At 30.9% G+C, this 20,036-nt stretch overlaps 1 protein-coding gene across 2 annotated transcripts in view; it reads left to right on the forward strand.

Annotated features, from left to right (window-relative positions):
* The first annotated feature begins 2,844 nt into the window (after nt 1-2,844).
* The window catches only part of LOC129980974 (galactosylceramide sulfotransferase-like), a 98,495-nt gene continuing 81,303 nt past the window's right edge, over nt 2,845-20,036 (forward strand). The window contains exon 1 of one of the 2 annotated variants that reach the window (XM_056091530.1): nt 2,845-2,994. The gene's annotated coding sequence lies outside the window, so the exon portion shown is untranslated. The remainder of the gene's footprint in view (nt 2,995-20,036) is intronic. The other variant, XM_056091531.1, reaches the window with a different exon arrangement.

Here is a 20,036-nt window from a genome sequence, read left to right on the forward strand (position 1 = left end):
CAATTGGAACTGTCTTCCTCTATCCAACATTTGAGAAACGACCCATCGATCTACTATTTATTATAGGGCATATTTTGCATATTGACGTAGTCATCAAAAGGTGCATGATTCTTATTACATGAATAAATGATATATTTGTGCAAGCTATAAAAATTTATAAGAATCACCTTTCGATAAGCTAACAAGACACAAAAAATGGCAAAGAAATTTTATGAGGAAGTGGGCTCCAGCTTCATGTTTCAGGATTCATAAAGCCTTTCTTCACTCTAAAAGCGAAAACTCACGATTCAACAGAAGTTCAGAAAATAGCAGAATGCATGTCATTTAAATACCAATTAAATACAGTAGGAAAATCATGTTTGGAATTCATATGAAAAGCTTCATTTATAGAATTGAAATTCAAAGCACGATTTTCTTTCTCCAGAATCTCTCTGCTCGTTACATATTCGCTCCACATTATTATACTTTCTCGTATATGAAATATGAAATCAATCTATCCATGAATATGATAAAATGCGCATTAAGCTAGATGGATGAAATTTGGTATATCGTTTATTACACCAAATTTATGGACCAAATTTATTACACCAAATTTATTATATGTCTGTTCGGCAGTTCGAATACAAGTGAGCACAATACCAAAAAAAAAAATGAAAAAAAGCTAGATAAATAAAATTTAGAAAAATAGATTTAGCATCTAAAATGTAGATCTTATCAAATTTGAAATGAAATCCACCAAGGGTTTGGCCTCTGTCGGTTTGTATTTTTTCGTGCGTAAACGCGATCATTCAAAAACGTAACAGTTTAGAGAGATGAAATTGTTTTCATTGCTTTATCATGTAAATTGTAGAACTTTTTCAAATTTTGAATCACAATTGTCAAAAAGTGGACCATTGGTCTGTCTATACGTTCACAGGTATGTTAAAGCAATAAATAAAAAAAAATGCAAAGATTTGAATTTATGAAATTTTATATGTGATTTTGGCTTCAGTGGGTTGGAAAAAAAGGCATCTAAAATACATATTATGTTTTCTAGTACTTGTCTATTAATAGCATCCCAGCAATGAATCGCCGAAAATCTCATGATATTTTTCATAACTATTATTCGATTAGCAATATTCAAGCATATTTATTAAAGAGCATGCTGCGAGAAAGTTTCAGGGACACCACTTATGCCTGTTTGTTGAATATTTACTTTACAGAAGTAATTAGTAAGTATATTATTGCGAAATAATGTGATAGGTATATCTTAATGTCTCTTCTTTATATTATTTATATTTCTGTGTAATTGTTATTACGTTTGAAAAATCCAGTATATAATTCTTTTGTTCCTAAAATACTGGGCCTTTATTGCTTATTTTTAAGACTACTATATATTTTCATCTTAATGATTTAATAATATATTTTTTTTTTAATTTCTTAAGCATTCTAACAATGTTTATGAAATTTTCTACTACAAATTTCGTTGTAAATTAGTAAAACTCAGATCTCAAATATTGTTAACACGGATCGTCTGGATGGACATATTTTCCAAACCCATAATTTGATTCATATTCCTATCCTATTATATTATAACATGTAAGTAAAGTTTCATTCTTAAAATAGACATTTTATTCAGGAGCATTTATGGCCTTTATATATGCCATGGTCACATGTATGTAATGTAGTGGGTTAAACATTCTCGCACTGATGTGGTTTGGAAATTTGAAGAATAAAATGCCGGATCGTCCTTCAAACACTGCTCAAAGTTATGAGCTCCTTTCCAATATAAATTTTGTAATTTCGAAACGGGATTTTAACCCCTTCGCATACAGTGACAAGTTTGATGCGCGAATCGAAGTACTGAATTTGTAATTTTAAGTTTGCAATGAAGGGACAGAAATAAGTATTTAAAAATGCAAAAATTACTTAGAAATGCTTCTATCTCAAATGCTCCTTATATTATTATAAAAATCAAAATAACAATAAATGTCTAAAATAGATGTGTCATCCAATCAGGAAGTCAAATAAATTCGTACGTCAAGGAGTTAATCTAGCAGCTGCGTATCCAGCACTTTAAAAAATTATAATATTCGTTGTAATCTGTGATCTAATGTATTTATCGCTTACTCTTATAGAGTAAAATAACATCATAATACTGTTGTTGTGTTGCAACTTATGGCACTTTACAAACCCGCTGACAGTTATCTGTTAGTGAGCCGAGTGTGCGTCTCTTGTTTTTTCAGTAGCTCCAACCCGGGCCAAAAGTACGACTTAGCTATTTCATGCATCACATTCGCTTGCACAAACCCTTTTTACAGGGGGGCGATAGAACACAAAAGAAGAAACATGCCCGAACCGGAACTCGAACCCCGGACACCCAGATTACAGGAAAGACGCGCTACCTCTATGCCAGGACGCCGGCATCATAATTGGGCATATAAATAACAAATAGCTTCATTTCAAAATATTAGGAACTATCTGCAAACGTTGCAGCCAATTAGCAATTCTGAAAGTAGAAAGAGTAAACATTTGAATCAGCGTTATTTTGAAGACATAATAAATATTTTAATTTTAATTTTTAAAAATGAATATTTGTTAGAAATATATGCAAGATTTTATCTGGTTTAAATCTAAATTATGCATGAAATGATTCTGATATTTTTAATAGAAATTTGAATATACTTGAAAGCAAATATTAAAATGAAAATTATATATATATAGATATATAGTAATTATTTAATTAATCAATAACTGAGACTTCACACAAGCTTTCTCCGTTCTCTTGCGGCAGGATATTGCACAATTCCAGATTATATTATTTACGCAGCAGCAGAATATGCAGTTAATATAAGTGAGAAAAGAGGCGAACAGAAGTGAAACGATCAACAAGAATCGGATCGTTTGTTTCGAGCATGCAGTGACAGCTTTATTTGAACAGATTTGTTTACATTGCGGCTGTGGTGGTACAGTAATCTAAGATGATACCGTCTAAAAGCGTCTAATGAGATAAAGGTTAGAGATTTTTTTTTTATCAATTCATTTTCATGCTTACTCATTAGTTCATTATTAGCAATTATTTCATTTGTTAAATAGTATTTTGTAAAGACTAAAATTCCAAACTGTGTTATTTTAAAATCTCTTATTTGGCAGCAACGGGATATACCAGAAGCAGGATACGCGGAATAGATTATTTTCCGAATTGAAATAGATTATTTATATTCGGATTTTTCTGAATAACCGAATAGATATACAATTTGTAGAAACGTAGGTATGTGACAATATTTTTCAATTCATTTCTAGCAATTGAATGTTGAAAATTATATAAATATATGCCCGAGTATAATGTTGCATATCCGGCATTGCTCTGCATTTAAATACTTTCATGAATAATATTTTTAATGTAAAAACTAATTTTGTATAAATTATTACTATCCACAAAATATTTTTTATTATACTACACCATTTAACTGATAGAATGCGAACCTTGGTCACTTGTAATCACTTGAAAATGAAGGATATACAGTGGCTCAAAATATTGAGAGTACACCTTACTTTTACTTGATAAATTCGACTTTCAATATAAATAACACATTACCGGGAAGTGCAAACATGTTTTTATTTTTACACATAACAAATGGTTTCATTTAGAGTAAAAATGAAAAAAAAATCAACGGAAAACGTCTAAATTGAAAAGTTTCAGAAACATTTTAAATAAACATACGCAGAATTTTGCCTCAAAAATTTAAGAATACATCAATGAAATTCTTGTAATATCTCGCATAGAAAGAACGTGTCAGTATTTAGTTGCATCTATTTTGCTTTTATAATGGCCTCTAAACGTCGTGGTACCGATTCGACCCATTTTTGGTGGTATCTGAAGATATTTTACCCCATTCTTCTTGCACCACTTGTTTTAAAAGGGCTTTGTTCTAATTTTGTGTTTTTGGACCACTGTTTCGAGTGTGGTCCACGAATATTCAATGGCATTGATGCCGGGGTACTATGGTGGTATATGTAACTGCTGTTTAGAATGAAAAAAGACACATATTTTGACGTTACGTGCATTCTGTTTGAAGTCGTTGTCCTACTGGAAAACGAAATTTCCATCTAAATCCAAATTTTTAACACTTTAATATTATCATTTTACTCTTTAATATTATCATTTTGTTTTTCCCTTAAATGTGAAATAACGTGTGTGTGCGTTTTTTTTATTTTAATATAAATAAAAGTCATTGTGACTATGTACATACATATAGGTTAATTTCATATTTCCTCTTAAATGACTGGGCCGATTTCCAACTTTACACATTCTTTAAGAGAGAGAGAGATAGATAGAGAGAGAGAGAGAGAGAGAGAACGCAGACGATTTTGAAATAAAATAAAATTATAATCTATTCTGCCACTATTTTTTTAATTGGAATTTTTTGTATAGGTTTAAAATAGCTATTTAACAATTTCTAAAAGAATTAAATATATACAGTGGCTCAAAAAATGCAGAGTACACCTTACTTTTACTTGATAAATAGTTAATTTATTACATCTATCTATATATGTAGTTTTGTTTAACTCGCACAGCTATATTTATACCTTATTTTAGTATTGCTGGTTAAGAGAGATCTATGTTTTTTTTTTGTATTACTGTTTGATAGCCAGATAGATTGAACCACCGCAAGCAAAGCAGTGAACAAGAAGTTCACTACTTTAGACTCTATGAAACTAGATTTGTAAAAATGCTTTTTAGAGAATTTTTGTAATCACTTTTATTAATAATGTTAATAAATCACATGATATTACTGGTACTTACTTGAAAAAAATTATTTGAGTAAAGATTGGAAATTCGGGATCAGATTCTACTTGGTTTGATCCATATCATATTGCATTATTTACTGGATAATATTTGTTTATATATTTTTCATTTGCAAGGGCAATTTAAAGAAATGACATGGGAATCGGCAAGGGCAAATCAAAGAACGATTTGTAACGATTAAATAAGACAATTTTGAAACTGCGGATTCAAATCGACATTTATAATAGTTTGAACCCACCCTTTTAATCCCTTAATTTTGTTGTTTTCTCTTCCATCTAATTACACGATCTTCCCTTCCCAGTTTTGGGTATACATATACAGTATATTGGTATTTGTCGTGTGTTGTTTCAACTAAGAGTTTATAGAACACTTGAGATAATAGAGGCAACATATTACTCAAAATGTATGAATCGAAATATCGAATTATCTAATCAAATGAGACTTCTGTGATTTAATTTTAGCTTATAACTTTAAAAAATAACGTTATTCAATGCAGGGTACAACCAAAGCACTGTAGTAAAGGTTTTAAAAACCAATTATAATAACTGACAAATTTTGATATTTTTTGTTAATTTATCGTCGTCATAGTTTTCGTTACATTGTTATTTGAAGCAAATCGATCTTTTTAGAAGTAAACATCAATTCTTAAAATTGCTTTTGAAGATTTCACCTAAAACTGATAGTAAACAAAAATAAATATTTGACTGACATATTGGAAAGATCAAAATTAAAACGCATAAATGCCGAAAACTGAATTTTCTTGCTATTTTTTTTTTTTTTTTTTTTTAAAAAGAAGCAAAAGACAGTTATCAACTTCTTTTCACACAATATCAATTTTTGAAAATTTATTGCTTTTTTATTATAAATTGTTAATATGCTTAACTTTAGAATGGTGATGAGGAGTGAAAAATCCAAGAACAATTTTCCTAGTTGTTTTTAAAAAAAGAAGTTTAGTGACAAGCTTCTTAGAAGAAAATGTGTTTTGAATTTAATAAGATGCTTAAATGTTTATAACACTTATAAAATGAAGTTTGAATTTATAAAACAAGTCTATTCTATTCGAACTTTATTAACATTCAAAATTAATGTTATTCCTAGTTTTCAAAAATACTTTTCATTCTTTGAAACAATGGTGATTTTATAGAGGATTTACTTTTCAAATTGTCCCAATCTAATAGAATCCTAAGACTTTTTTTGGGGGGTTAATTTTGTTTTATAGGAAATATTTTTTCCGGTATAAAAAGATTTTGTAAGCCTGGTGTTAGAATTTTGACTTCTTCCGGTGGAGAAATTCTGTTTCCCCAGATGTATTCGAGACGCCGACGCGGCGACATGTACATACTCTCTCTCCCGTCTTTTGTGTTGTGATGTGTTTGTGTGGTAGCTTAGAAATCTCCGTGTCTATATATGTGTGAAAATAAACCTATGAAAGTTTCAACTCCTGCTTCGTCATTAATGGAATTGTCATGCATTGATTAATCCCCTGGTCTTCATGTAAAAGTAATTGTAAACCATTCTGAAAACAGCAAGCTCTGCACCCTAGAATAAGATTCAAACTTCTGAAAATAGTTGAAAATATTTTCATAAACGATTTGATATTCTCATTCTTCACATAATGAATATAATGATTTGAAAAACTAAAATGACAATTTTATCAAATTCAGAATCGTTAAAAAAATGTTTTTCTTTGTTAAATATTTTTGAATATCTGCTCCTATGAAGAAATATATAAATATTTTGGGATTCCAATAAATTTTCATCTTCTAAATCATACCAGTATTAAAATAAAATATTGTTGGAAAAATTTACCATGTGGATTCCGGTAGAAAAAGTTCAACATGCCGGATAATAAGAAACGATTTGTTATTCAGCCACTTTATTCTAGGAATACTCCAGAAAACACTGAAGACAGGTAACCAGAACAAGCCAATATTTACAAAGAGCAGTTGTAGGAATTAACAACACAAGCTGACCACAAATAGTTAAGTAGAAATCAGCGCTAGTACAGTACTCAGAGTAAAGACCTGCAGTGCACATTCTACAATCAACAGTCCAAAAAGAGAATTTCCTTCAGTTTCTCTGGTTTATATAGATTTCTTTTTTGACAAGGTGAGGCGTCACATGAAATTCTCTAGAAGACTTTACAGATCTCGTTTCTTAATAAAGATAAAACCATTAAGATTTTGAAAAATGCATACATTATTTTTAAGTTTCTTAGTTTGTTTTCGAAACCGATGTCACTGAATTAGCATCCATTCAGCATCCGTTAAGAATCCCTGTACATAATATTTCAGCGATGAAACTGATGTGATAAAGAAGAGGTGTTAAGAATTCTTCAATTATAGATGACTCAAATAACTAAAAATATATGGTACAATCTTGTTTTTATGAATAAAATTGTGGTACCAAAGATAATTGCAGTATCGCAAGCAAATTGGTTAAATATCACTTAACATTTCCGTTAAATTTAACGCAATTTTAATATTATATGTTCAATACATTGACTTTATATTACGAATTTGTTGCATATCCGGAAGAAATTCACAAATTTAACACAGTTTTATTGAAAAATAAAACTGAAGACAATTTCCGTAACATTGTTTAATTTGTTTAAAGTCGAAGAAAAAGAATATAAATGCTAATACAAGAAAACGATAATTAAGGAACAGTTTATTATTTATAATTTTACATGAAATAGTTTTTATTTATTTATTTACTATTAAAGCTAATTTTTATTACATATTTTACCACCAATCACAAGAATTTAAAAGTTCATTTCTAGCTAAAAAATTCTTTAAACATTATTCTGTTATCAAAAACTGCAGTCTGTTTATATTCTTTTTTTATTTTTAGATTTTAAACAAATGATAAATATTTAGAGCCGCTTTAACAAACTTTATCGCTTTCAAGTGTGGAATACTTCAAAAGCATAATATTTCTAAAGATAATTTTCTATTTTTTATTTTGACGGATTACCCACATCTCTCATTTGATACTTCTGATATCCTAATGGTCAAACTGCTCATTTTTGTTTATTTTCCCATCAGTTTTTCTCACTGTGATTGTAACTGCCGATTACGCTGGCAGAGGCGCTTGACCTCTGAACTACGCTTTTTTTTTCACAGCTAATTCAAAGTAGGTCTTTGTGCGGCGGTAATTCTTTCGAAAATTTCACAACACTCGCTTCCCTTTCGATAAATGACCGCTACGTCCGGTGGTTGATGGGCCCAGCTTGGGACAGACATAGCAATTTAGCACATAACGGATTCAGCTTTTCATTGGCTTTCTTATATGTCCTTCTAGTGAGTAGTGTAGATAGAGTGGTGATGACTTAAGTTTTATTAGCGTTATCATAGAAAGAAGTTTTCATATTTGATGCATTCTGTTTTATTTCAACATTTCATAATATTTGAGTTTTATTTTGAACATATTCAATCTGAAAGGGGTTAGACAATATTTAAAGAGCTTCGCAGTAGAAATGGCATTGAGGAAAAATATTTTCCCATGTACTTCTATACACTGATATCTCTTAGAACCAGAGATTAAGAAGTATTTTGCCAAAATGCTACCGATTCAGCTTTGTGAATAACAATGAACAAATAGATCTATCAACAATGATCTATGATTGCTTTTTCATATATTCATCAATTTTATTAAATAACTAGCCTCCTTTGGCGACCAGAAGGTTCGCCAATCTTAATGTTCGTTTAAATTTTAATAATTAAGTAGGTTGTACCGGAGTTTAACCCCCTTCTTCGCGAAGTTGCGATAACGCGCCAAAGCTGGCAATCTTTATTATGCACTATAATTGAACATCTGCTCCTTTGCTTTTGAACATTTCGCAAGGCCGTTGTTGGCGATTTTTAAAAATTGTGCCAAGCAGGGGGTTAAACTCCGGTCGTACCATTAAGTATTTTAAGCAATTCCGACTTTAATGGATTCTTCAGCAAAATATTTTAAAACTTTAAATTTTGATAGTCATATAATTCACTCATAATATTATAAAGGCCTTCAGTCATAACGTGATATGTATCTCTCTAATTTTCTGTTACCCCTCGTAGAATTTATGCTTTAAATTAAAATGTAAATGATTAATCTGCAATTAATATAATAATATTTTTTACTGAAACAAAGCATTTTTTTAATACTATGATTACTGATAATAGAGTCACTGAGCGTTTAGACTTTATGGGCACTAAAGAATATCTTTCTTAATTTATGTAATATCTCAAGAATTTGTCAACAAAATTTTCTCATATTCATCATGAACAGATCGATTAATGAACAATGTTTAATTTTAAATGCATCAAACACTAAGAAAATAAAATGAATCGTTTAAAATAATCGGTCGAAAACAGGTTTAAAAATCTACTTAAAAAATGATGGACTTAAAACTATAAGCGTATACAAAAAAAATATATAACTAACATAAATACAATTTAATTACAAAAGCATGCAAAAATAATTGTGACATTGTTTGCTTATAAATTAGGAAAATGCTATCAATTCAAAAAAGCATGCCGTCACAGTGTTCCTTTATAAGTTAATTATTCTCATCTTGAGTATAATTAACTTGCGACTAATTATGCTCATATTGAGCATGATTAGGAATTCTGCAGTTGCTCAAAAGGTAGTTGTTCTTTACAAATTTAGTCGTGTTTGAGTTGCCATTAGTGTAGTATCAGAATAGGAGTCCCACCTGCCTAGGTTTAGGGAATGATGACTACGGGTCTCAAGGCTTAGGTCGAAGGACCTCTGGAGTTGTTCTTCATGAGTTGGAACTCTCAGTTGGTTGGGTCAAGCTTGTGAACGCTGGCTGGGGCGTAGGGAAATAGTGGTGTGAAATGGTTCTGCGGGCCCTCCGGTTATACTGTGCAAAGACCTCGTTGTTGGTTGGTCGGGGGTGTTCCCGCTCTTCCTTTCTGCCTAGGCTGCCAGATATTCAAGCATTATGCTATTCTAAATTTTGGAGTGTCATTAAAATACAATATTCCAAATCCTCTGCATTTTCTATGTTTTGAAACGACAATAACTAATTCGTCTTAAACGAATGACTCGAGTATTGAAATGTAGATACTTTACTTTCTCCTGTATGAACTTTATACAACGTTTGTACACAACGTTCGTGTATACAACGTTTATTTGCTTGATTCTGAAAATAAAAACCTGAGCACTTGTGGCGCTCACTACTTTGCCCAAGGTTGCAAAGTTTATACATGGCGATTACACCTTTATTAGAGAGTATGTGACAGTTTTGGTGAAATCACTAACCGTGGTTTTATATTTAAGTAGCCATTTATTTAAAAAAACAAAAATAGCTTTTACGACTTTAATATCTCGGTGCTCTCGATTTTCATATAGAATGAAATAATAGTATCAGCTAATTTGTAACAGATGCATTTCAAAAGGTTAAAATAAAATTGACTTTTAGTTAACAAACCAATGTTTTGAATTAGACTGCTACTTAATGCACAGGTCCTGGTATCTACCAAAGTTTTAAACTCGAAAACTGCAGTTAAGCATATTTTTGTTAATAAATTAGGGATTTTACTCTTCCACTTCGGCATTTTGTTTTAATCCAAAGATTCACGATGTCACTCAAGTTCTAATAAACAATGATTGTGAGTGGCAACCTTTTTCGACATAGATGTCTATTCATCCTGATGATGCATGTTCTGAAATCCACTGCGTATCTCTAACAAAGAAAAGTGCAAGGTATCACAAAACAGAATAAAATTACAAGCAATGAGAGGTTATGAGTAGTTATGTTTGTCATGGGAATGTTCATTTTAATCAAATGACGAAAATGACGTCTGAATAAATATCCTCGTCTCCAGACTGCCATATCACGTTGAGTGGAGAACATTTGCCCTTGTTGAGTTAAACATTCATAAACCTTTTGTAGAGAGGAGTCTTGAATCTTGAGTTATCACCAAACCATCCCAGTCATCCCTTTAATGAGTTATTTTCTTTCATAATGCAGAAATATACAAGACTTGGAACAAAAACATTGTTGAATTTCCTTGTATTCTTATCCGATTACAACAAACCATATTTCAAACAAAAGGCTTCAGCTTATTAAGTTGGTTGATTCTGTTAATTTCTTATATATGAAGAAAACAAAGTATTTTAAAGAGATTCTGATCAATCTCTGCGTTTTAGATTTCTCTGAATCGGAAAAACACACTTGGGGCCATGCTTTTCTGTCTCGCTCCGTTTATCTATCCTTCAGCACGATAACTCGAACGGCTGGAATTTGGTATGCGGTTTTGCACAAAATTTGAAGATTTCTTTCAAATTTTGAACGAAATCTATTGACAGAAAGTATGACTTTCTAATTGTCTGAGCACAATTAAACGCGATGATTAGAAAATGAAAAAATTTTGATAGGTAAAATTTATGCATACATTTACCATCTAAATTGCACATACGTACCGAATTTTGAATCCGATTCGATCAAGAGTTGATTGTCCGTCGGTCTGTACATTTTCATGTATGTAATTGCAATAATTCGAACTCAAAGCCTAGATAAATGAAATTTAATATATGATCGGGATTTTCAAATTATTGCTGTATGTCAAAGTTTAGTCCCAATATGCCGAAAAAAGGCATCCAAAATGTATATTTAGCTTTCTTCGCTATACTAACTTAAAACTCTCGTATGTCGGTCTCGGAAAATAAATATTTGAATACTTATGTTGTTCACACTTGACTCAATATCCACAATTTATGCTGGCGGGAGAGGGATAGCATTTTTATTAAAGAACATAGGAGAATAAAGAATATAGGAAAAGAGACCACTCCGATGGTTTTAATAGTTATGCTGCTCTTGAATAATGCAGTTCAGGTGTCGTCCTCGTCATCTGACCGCGGTTCAAAATTACGAGGTCCGTCCCAAAATAGCCCTAGTGTTGCTTCAAACGGGATATTTATATAATTAAACTAAACTTAATCATACAGTTCAGGGCATATGTACTTAAGGTGTACGTACACACTAGAAGATTTTTTTAAAAAAATATTAGCTTTAAAAATCCAGGTTTTTTTACAGTAGGTCATTATTATATGTTTAAATTCATTTCATTGAGAAAAAAAACATATTACACTAATTATTAAGTAATTAAATAATATTTAATGAGTTAATTAGCATATTTTTTTAAACATGATATCTTAAATTCTAGTTGGAAATTATGCCTAATATTAGTCTTGATGTTGTCTGCCTCAATCAAGTTATAAAAATATATAGTTTTATTTAACAATTTTTTCATCAACGATGAATAGAAAAAACGAGATTTTTTCTGTCATTTTAACTTTTAAACAGCTATTAAAAAATTATTTTTATAAATATAACTTTGATTGAGGCACAAAACATCCACTGTTTCCTACAAATTATTTTGATATATAAATAATTGTATTTGGTTCATTTCTTGTTGAGTTGATGATTGTTTGAATGAAGCAACATAGTGGAAAAATATCATTCTTCATAAAATGAGTTTAAAAAAACAAACAACCGTAACTAGAGTTTTTAATGAAAGCACCTCAAGAAAAATAATTATAACACGAGAAATATTTCGAATATTGAAAACATATTGGTATCATTTGAAAGCTGAAGGATCAGAGAATATTTTTAAGCAATAAAATAATATTCAATATTTTGAACGATTTTTGAAGTTTCAAGTGTGTACGTGCGCCTTAAGTAATAAGAAATTCATGTTAACGAAAAAAAAAAAAAAATACAGTAGTAAAGTCATTACGTAGAATGCCCCAACATCAATCTATAAAATCTCTTTTTAGCAAAACAGCTGTTGATTTGGGAAAATGTTTGGCAAAACTCGACAATAAAAACCATTTAAAAGAAAAATGATGGGTTGCGTGTTGTATTAAAGCCTGCCAAATGATTTTTTCTGTTCGTGACTTGACACACCAAACTTTTATTTCGTCTGCTATGTGCTATTTGAATATGTAAGTATTTTTTTGCACTTTGTGTGGCAGAATAAAGCGGTCCTCAAAAAGCCATTAAAACAGACCTTTAGTGAGTAAAAGTGTCAGGCATTCTTTGATAAACGACCTTGAACAGTTGTCTCAAACGTTGTCGATAACGATAACGATCGAAATCTGGAATTTAAAAGTCTCGAGTATATGTTGTCAATATTTACACGATTGATTAAAATTTACTACAATCAGAATTTCATCACTTTTAGAATTTGATATTTCTAGTAGTTAATCTCAAAATCAGGTGCTGATGTATATAATATAATATACACACACACCACAAGGATAAGCTTTCTCTGCCTGAACGTAAGGAACATTGACTGATCAATCGAACGAAAACTATTCTAACAAGTGAATCACATTGAATGGTGGATTAGTTAACTCTCAGGATACAATAAAGTTCTACAGGCGTTCCCAGATACCACAATACTAAACCAGCATTAACCACTAATTACCCATTAATGGGATGGTATACAAATCTTTTAAAACTTACACATAACAAAGGACGATTCCAATATTAAGATTAATCGAAATTTAAAAAACAAAAATAAAGAAAAGATCACGAGCTGAAAAATTCTGAACATTATCGATTCAGCATGTTTCAAAATTTTTAATGAAAACTTGGAGGGGCTATAGAAAGAGCACAGTAGGCACTATACTACTTTAAACTAAGACTACTTTTAAATAATTTTTATATTTACTTCAGTTTTTGACTTCGAAAAATTGACAATGACCTTTATTTTGTCTTAAAGAGTGCGTATGCCGAATTTCCTCAAGAAGGAATAAAAATTGTAGATTTATATGAAAGACCATACAAATATTCATTTTTATATAAATATAAATATGACCAGCTCATCATCAAAACTAATTTCTTAAATATTTTGTTGTAGATCATCCTACCAGTCCTTTGGCAGAGAGCGTCTTACTTAAAAAGTAGAAGTCCTCGTTTATGAATCTTGCAGTGTCTCTAGTTTCATATATAATTTGGCGTTTATAATGAAAGTGGATTGATGGTAATTTAAATTTGCTCATTGAATAGAATCGTAATGCTAGCAGTCATATTCAGTTAGAAAGGCTTTTCTTTTCTGCATAAGACCTGCACCGGTTTAAGTGCAGAGAACCATTGGTAGGTTATAATACATATTTTTTTCAGCCTTGGTTAAACACGAAATATAATGTTTAAAAAATATGTGCATCAGAGTTTTTTTTATTCAAGCCCTACATTGATGTGTTGGAAACAAAGAATTTGATTAGATTTAACAAGTTGCAGCTTTTTGCCAAACATATCGATAATGCGCCAATTGCCCAAAAACTAATTTAAAAAATCATTCATGTTGGAGAACTATAAAAAAATTTCGATAACATTTTCAAAATTAAAACATTTGGCAAAAAATCGCCAAAAATTCCATTTTAGTGGCGCATTTTAATCTTGAGTCCAGTTAGAATTCAACGAAAAGTTAAAATATGTTTAAAAATTCATTGTATCACTTTTGTATGGAACTTTAAGACTTATTTGAAAAAAAAAATCGATTTTCTGAGTCCATGAAAGTTTATGAAGCACTTAAGTATTTTAAAATTTGTAAGTTTATCAGTTTAATAGGGGGGGGTTAAAATCAAACATTCTTGATAAAACTAAAACATTCCTGGAATAAATATTTTTAATTAAGTAACTGAGCCTTCTGATTTTTTTAAATGGTACATAAAAAATAAATTTTAAGGTATCATTTAGTTTACTTTTATAATAAAATTATTGGAAAATGCGTTTTTATTCATGAAAAATCATGTATCGCATTAATATTATTTTTTGGAATTTTTTAGAATGTGTACACCATGGTATTTTAAGGATTTTCGAAATAATATCATATTCACTTCTGTAAAACACACATTTAAGTTTTTCAAGTACGTAACATGAATGAGTATTACATGTATTGTCCCTGTAAAAATTCCGTCAATGTTTGATAACCCAGTTTTCTAAAGAAGTGGATATCGACAGCATTTATGAATGCGTGGGGCAATAGCGAGTATTGTAGACTGCGTGATAACAGTAAGAGGGGCATAATAGCGCATCCAACTGTATTACTGAAACAACAACAACAAAAAAAATTCTACACAAACCTAAAGCACTAGAAACGTTTGCATGAGCGGATTCGTGTAAAAAATGATATTCATATCCAACACATTTTGTGAAAAGCTTGGAAAAAAATGGGGAAATAAACGCCAAAAACCGGCGGGATGTCCAATTGGGCAAAGGTGATTCCTAAAAAGGTCACACACAAAACGTTAGAAAATGAGTTACGAGTCGTTTTACGAGCTCATGCACCGTGGCGGGACATTCCTTTAGAGGTATTTTTAGAGCATAAAACAAGTGTTAAAAAACGGATGCCTTTTGATGAATTTGGTTCCTGATATAATTTCATAAAGGGTCTTGGTGTAACCAAGAATTCAGGTTTATGTGCTGAATTATTGTTTTCTAATATATGGCAAGATTTAAAAAAACATTTGGGGCCGCGGTGGCCTGGTGGTAAGGTCTCGGCTTCGGAACCGGAGGGTTTCAGGTTCGTGACCCGATTCCACCGAAGAACCGTCGTGTAAGGGGGTCTGTTGCACGTTAAATCCGTCATGACCAAACGTCCTCCCGCTGGTGTGGTGTGGTGTGGAGAGGGGGGTGCCAGCTCAGGTGTCGTCCTCGTCATTTGACCGCGGTTCAAAATGACGAGGTCCGTCCCAAAATAGCCCTAGTGTTGCTTCAAAGGGGACGTTAATATAACCAAACCAAAACCAGTTAAAAAACATTTGAAATTCCATAACTATTGTTTGCCCAAAAGCAATTTTAGCACAGCCTTCTATGGGCATTTGCGGAAGATAAATGATGAAAAAGCCATTTACATATTCAAAATACATAAGAAAATCAAAGAACTCTTTCACCAGCCACATCCACTGGTCCATTTTCAGTAATTTTTGCACAGTATAGTGAAAGTATTGTAATTGAATTCGAAAAATTCGCATTTTTAGAAAATGTCCTTCTGTCTACCTGTAACAAAGGTAACTCAAAAACGCTATGAGCTAGGCAAATGAAATTTGGTATGTCTTTGTCCCGAATCTGCAGATTTATGCCAAATTTTGCCCTAAGTCTGTTCTGAAGAAGTCTGTCCGGCTGTTCAAATATAAGTCAATATGATAACTACAAAGCGAAGAGAGCTAGCTAGATGAAATTCTGTACACAGAATTAACACCTGTACTAACAGCTTTTGAGCCAAATCCAACAAGAGATTGAAGGTCTATTGGTCTGTAGTTTTAGAAACATGTGAACGCAATGACTCAAAAATGAAAAGAAATAAATGTATCAAATGTGGTGTGGGAGTTTGTAATTACAAGGACAGTTTTGTGTCACATTTTTATTTCAGTCCGTTTCGAAAAAAGGAATCTAGAACACAAATTCGATTTTCAGATACTATAAATCGCATGTCAGAAATTAATCGCCGAAAAACTCGCCAAGGATGGCACGATAGATTCAGTGAAAATTTAAAATTCGCGCAAAAATTAATATTTCATAACTATTATACTTTTAATTCAAGATGTTGTCTGGGATAACACCTTTATTAAAGAGTATGCAAGAGAGAGTTGGGTTTGGTTTCACATAAATTAACTAGTTGGGGTGGTTTCGCCAACCACTCCAACTAGTTAATTAATGTAAAAGCTCGTGATCCTGAGATAAATCCAATATCGTCGTCTGCACCCCTCCTAACGGTCACATTTTCAAGAGCAAAAGGGGAAAAAACCCTCCTCGATCTCCAGCCTCACTACATCAGTGATTTAAATTTGTTTTGAATCACTACTGAAAATGATCCAACATGTCTTAAAATTTTCAGACAAAATTTCTAAAGTCAAGACATATTTCGAATATCAAACCTCCACAATTGTACTGTAAAGCAATTAAAAATTTCAAAGTTAACAAATGAAAAAACTAAATTTAGGTAGAGCATTTATTACGTGCAACGAAACGACATAACAGGCACTTCATAACAACTAAATAAAGTTACAATTTCAGCAACAAGATCGCATACCAAATTTCATATATCTAAGTGTTTTCATTTTCAACCTATTACGGGGAATACATGTTGATGAATATGCACATCGTGATAGAGACGAATTTGTTTCAAATTGATTCGGATCGCGATACTAAAATTGCCCTGTATTTTATACATCCCGCTCTTTATATTTTATAGTTATCTTTCTGACCTACACTCGGAGAGACATACAGATGGAATTCTAGTAAATAGGTTTCGTTCAAAATATAGAAATCTACGAATCTGATTTGAAATTCACAATTCATATTTCATCCGTCTGTTTCAAAGTTTCTCTCTCCGCCAGCCAGATGCAATTCCGAAAAATGTATCTTTGAGACTCAAGGAGGGGAGGGGGAAAGGATCTGAAGCTTGGGAACGTCTGAAACGGTGAATCTCTTGACAGATCTATTTTAAAATTTGATGTAGATCGCTACTTTAAATGTTAAAACTGTATTCCAAATTTGATACAATGATATCTTATAAAACGGCTGGGAATTCAGCCGTTTGATATTAGAGTATTGAAGTGGAAATGATGACAAATAAAAAGTCTCCAAAGATTGGGTCCGACAAAAGGAAAGGTTTAATTTAAACACAATTTATTAAGAGGAAATAAAATTGAACACATGATGAACTATTTACAGATATGACGGGGAAAACTTGTAAATACATAAACGGTCATTACAGGACCTGAGACCAGTACCAACCCGAACCACCTTAAAAACATAATGACACGTATTTATATCATGTCTTAATTCTTAAATTTGTATATTAGCTACAGTTACCAGGTTAAATAAATGTCAGATACGATACCGATTAAATAGTTAAATGTTTAATGTCACGTGAAGTTATTTACTCAAACTGATGACGCACAATAGCAGGTTTAAAATGCATTGCATCATTTTTCAATAAAGTACGGGAGACAAAATAATTTGGAATTTAGAACCTTAATGCCGAAATTTCCTAACAAAATTTTTTCTTACTCCTTAACGTTTTATAAATGTTGTGTTCACTTGGATACGAACATGACTTTTCACGAAATGAGTTTCACTCTAAATTTATGTTTACGAATTTGATTTTAAAACCAGGTCAAATTTTAGCCATGTATTCAAAGTTTTTTTGAGTTATCGCGTCTCACAGACAAACATAATTCTAAAAATTTGTTTTCCGGATTGAGGAAGATTTAAAACGTAGAGATTCGTCAAAATTTCGAGATCGGATTTTATAACGATTTCAATACTTTGTATGCGCATATTTTGCATTCGAAGAAAATAATTAAAATGAGCCGTCAATGTAACTAAAACAAAATGAATTGATTCTAATTATAGATAAAATCATTTGTTAAATGTGTACTGTATTCGCAATTTGATCGTAAAAGAAAAGCACTAAGATGAAAATTATCACCTAGAGTCGCAAGGATTTCAGGGTTAAAAAGCAAAATTAAAATCGAATAAAAATATATTTTGCTATGAGCGTTTTGATATCCAAAACTATTTCCCAAAAGAAAGCATTTTTAATAGAAAACTTTTAAAGACGAACCATTTTCTTTGTTTCATTTTCTGCAGCTGTTTTATTGGATAAAATCTAAGAATTAGAATTTGAAACAGCGATCTTGATGGTCCTTTTCCGAGTATATTTATCTAAGGCAGTAAACTCACGTTCTGTTACTACTGGGCAATGATTTTAGTCAAAGAAAAACTATAATGCAGAAATGATTTACTTCAAACTTTGAGAGCTTGAGGCGGATGTTTTATGTAGATGGGGTATGCAAGAAAATCGAATTACTAGACAATTATTGCTTCTAAATAGGAAGTAAAGAAGTTTAGCTTTGAAAAATGAAGCAACTATTACGCTACTTAATGAAACGGTCAGTTTATCATTACAATATACTAAAGAGTAAGTACTGCTTTTGTAAATTCTATTTATAGAAATTTAAGAAACTTTTGAGATTTTATTGCTACCTTTAATCTTTGCAAAAATTACAATTTGGCAATGTAGCACTGAGTTTTTTTAGAAAAAAATGGAATAATTTTATTAAAATAAACATTTAGAGAACAAATTTTTTTTACAATAAATAGTACAAAACTTCCTTTCAATAGAACTTATTTTTAGTATTTATTTATCAAAATTATTTTATTCTTTCAAATATTATGAGTATCGAAAAACTCGAGCAAGAAGTAGAACTCTAGCAACTCTAACCAATATTTAGCTACCCTGAACTAATTTTAAGATAAAGTGTTAAAATAAATGACATATTCTGGTATTATAATCAACAACTTAAGTTTATTCCATTTTAAAATGTATCTGTTATGTATGAAATTGCGATAATTTAAAAAAATGCATCTATGAAAATAAAATATGGTATGTGATCTTCTATATTGCATGGGCTACAAGAAAAGTTTAAATTTCATACTCTTTTCTTTTTATCTCTTTAATATCGATATGGCTTTTCTCGCTAGTATTTGATAAGCATCTGAATCGAGCGAAACCACTCAGACCATCATTGTAAAGTTATACTATGATTTGAAAAAGCCATACAGTGTAAACAAAGTGAAAGTAAATGAAACGATTCTTTTGTTGGATATATACAATAAATGCGTCTAAAATCTTTGTTGTTAGCATTGAAATATACCAGTTTGTTCTAAATCGTAGTAGTATGCATTTGAAAATAAGGGCAATGATAGATGTGAAAAGTAAAGTACTATTAAGAAAGAATGTAAGAGATTCGATCTCTGTCCCAAAGCATCGTATCATTATATTATATAACACAAAAAATAATTTTTACGTTATTTTGAAATTTAAGCGATATTAGTTTAGTTGCCGTACAAATTTTTTTTCTCTAAATGTAATAATTTTTTAAAAATATTGGAAAGTGAATTTTACAATTCTTTTCATTATTATAATGAAACTCAAATCATTTTCTTTATTGCTTCAGATATTTCATCTAGAGTTTTTTTCTTTCATTTTTGACAACAAATGAAATTTTTCCTATAATGAGTAGGTTTTTTTTTTTTAAAGTAATGTTTTTAATAAAATTACTAAACTTTTCCTAACTAATTCCTATAGATAGACTACTTATTGCAATGGTTCTCATGACAAGATTTCGGGAAAATTTCTTCAGTTCTTCACCGATCATAGTCCCAAGAACTCAAAACCATCCTTCGTTCAAAAGTTATATTTATACGTATAACGCT

This window comes from Argiope bruennichi, chromosome 8, assembly GCF_947563725.1.
Source record: "Argiope bruennichi chromosome 8, qqArgBrue1.1, whole genome shotgun sequence".
Classification (NCBI taxonomy): Eukaryota; Metazoa; Arthropoda; class Arachnida; order Araneae; family Araneidae; genus Argiope; species Argiope bruennichi.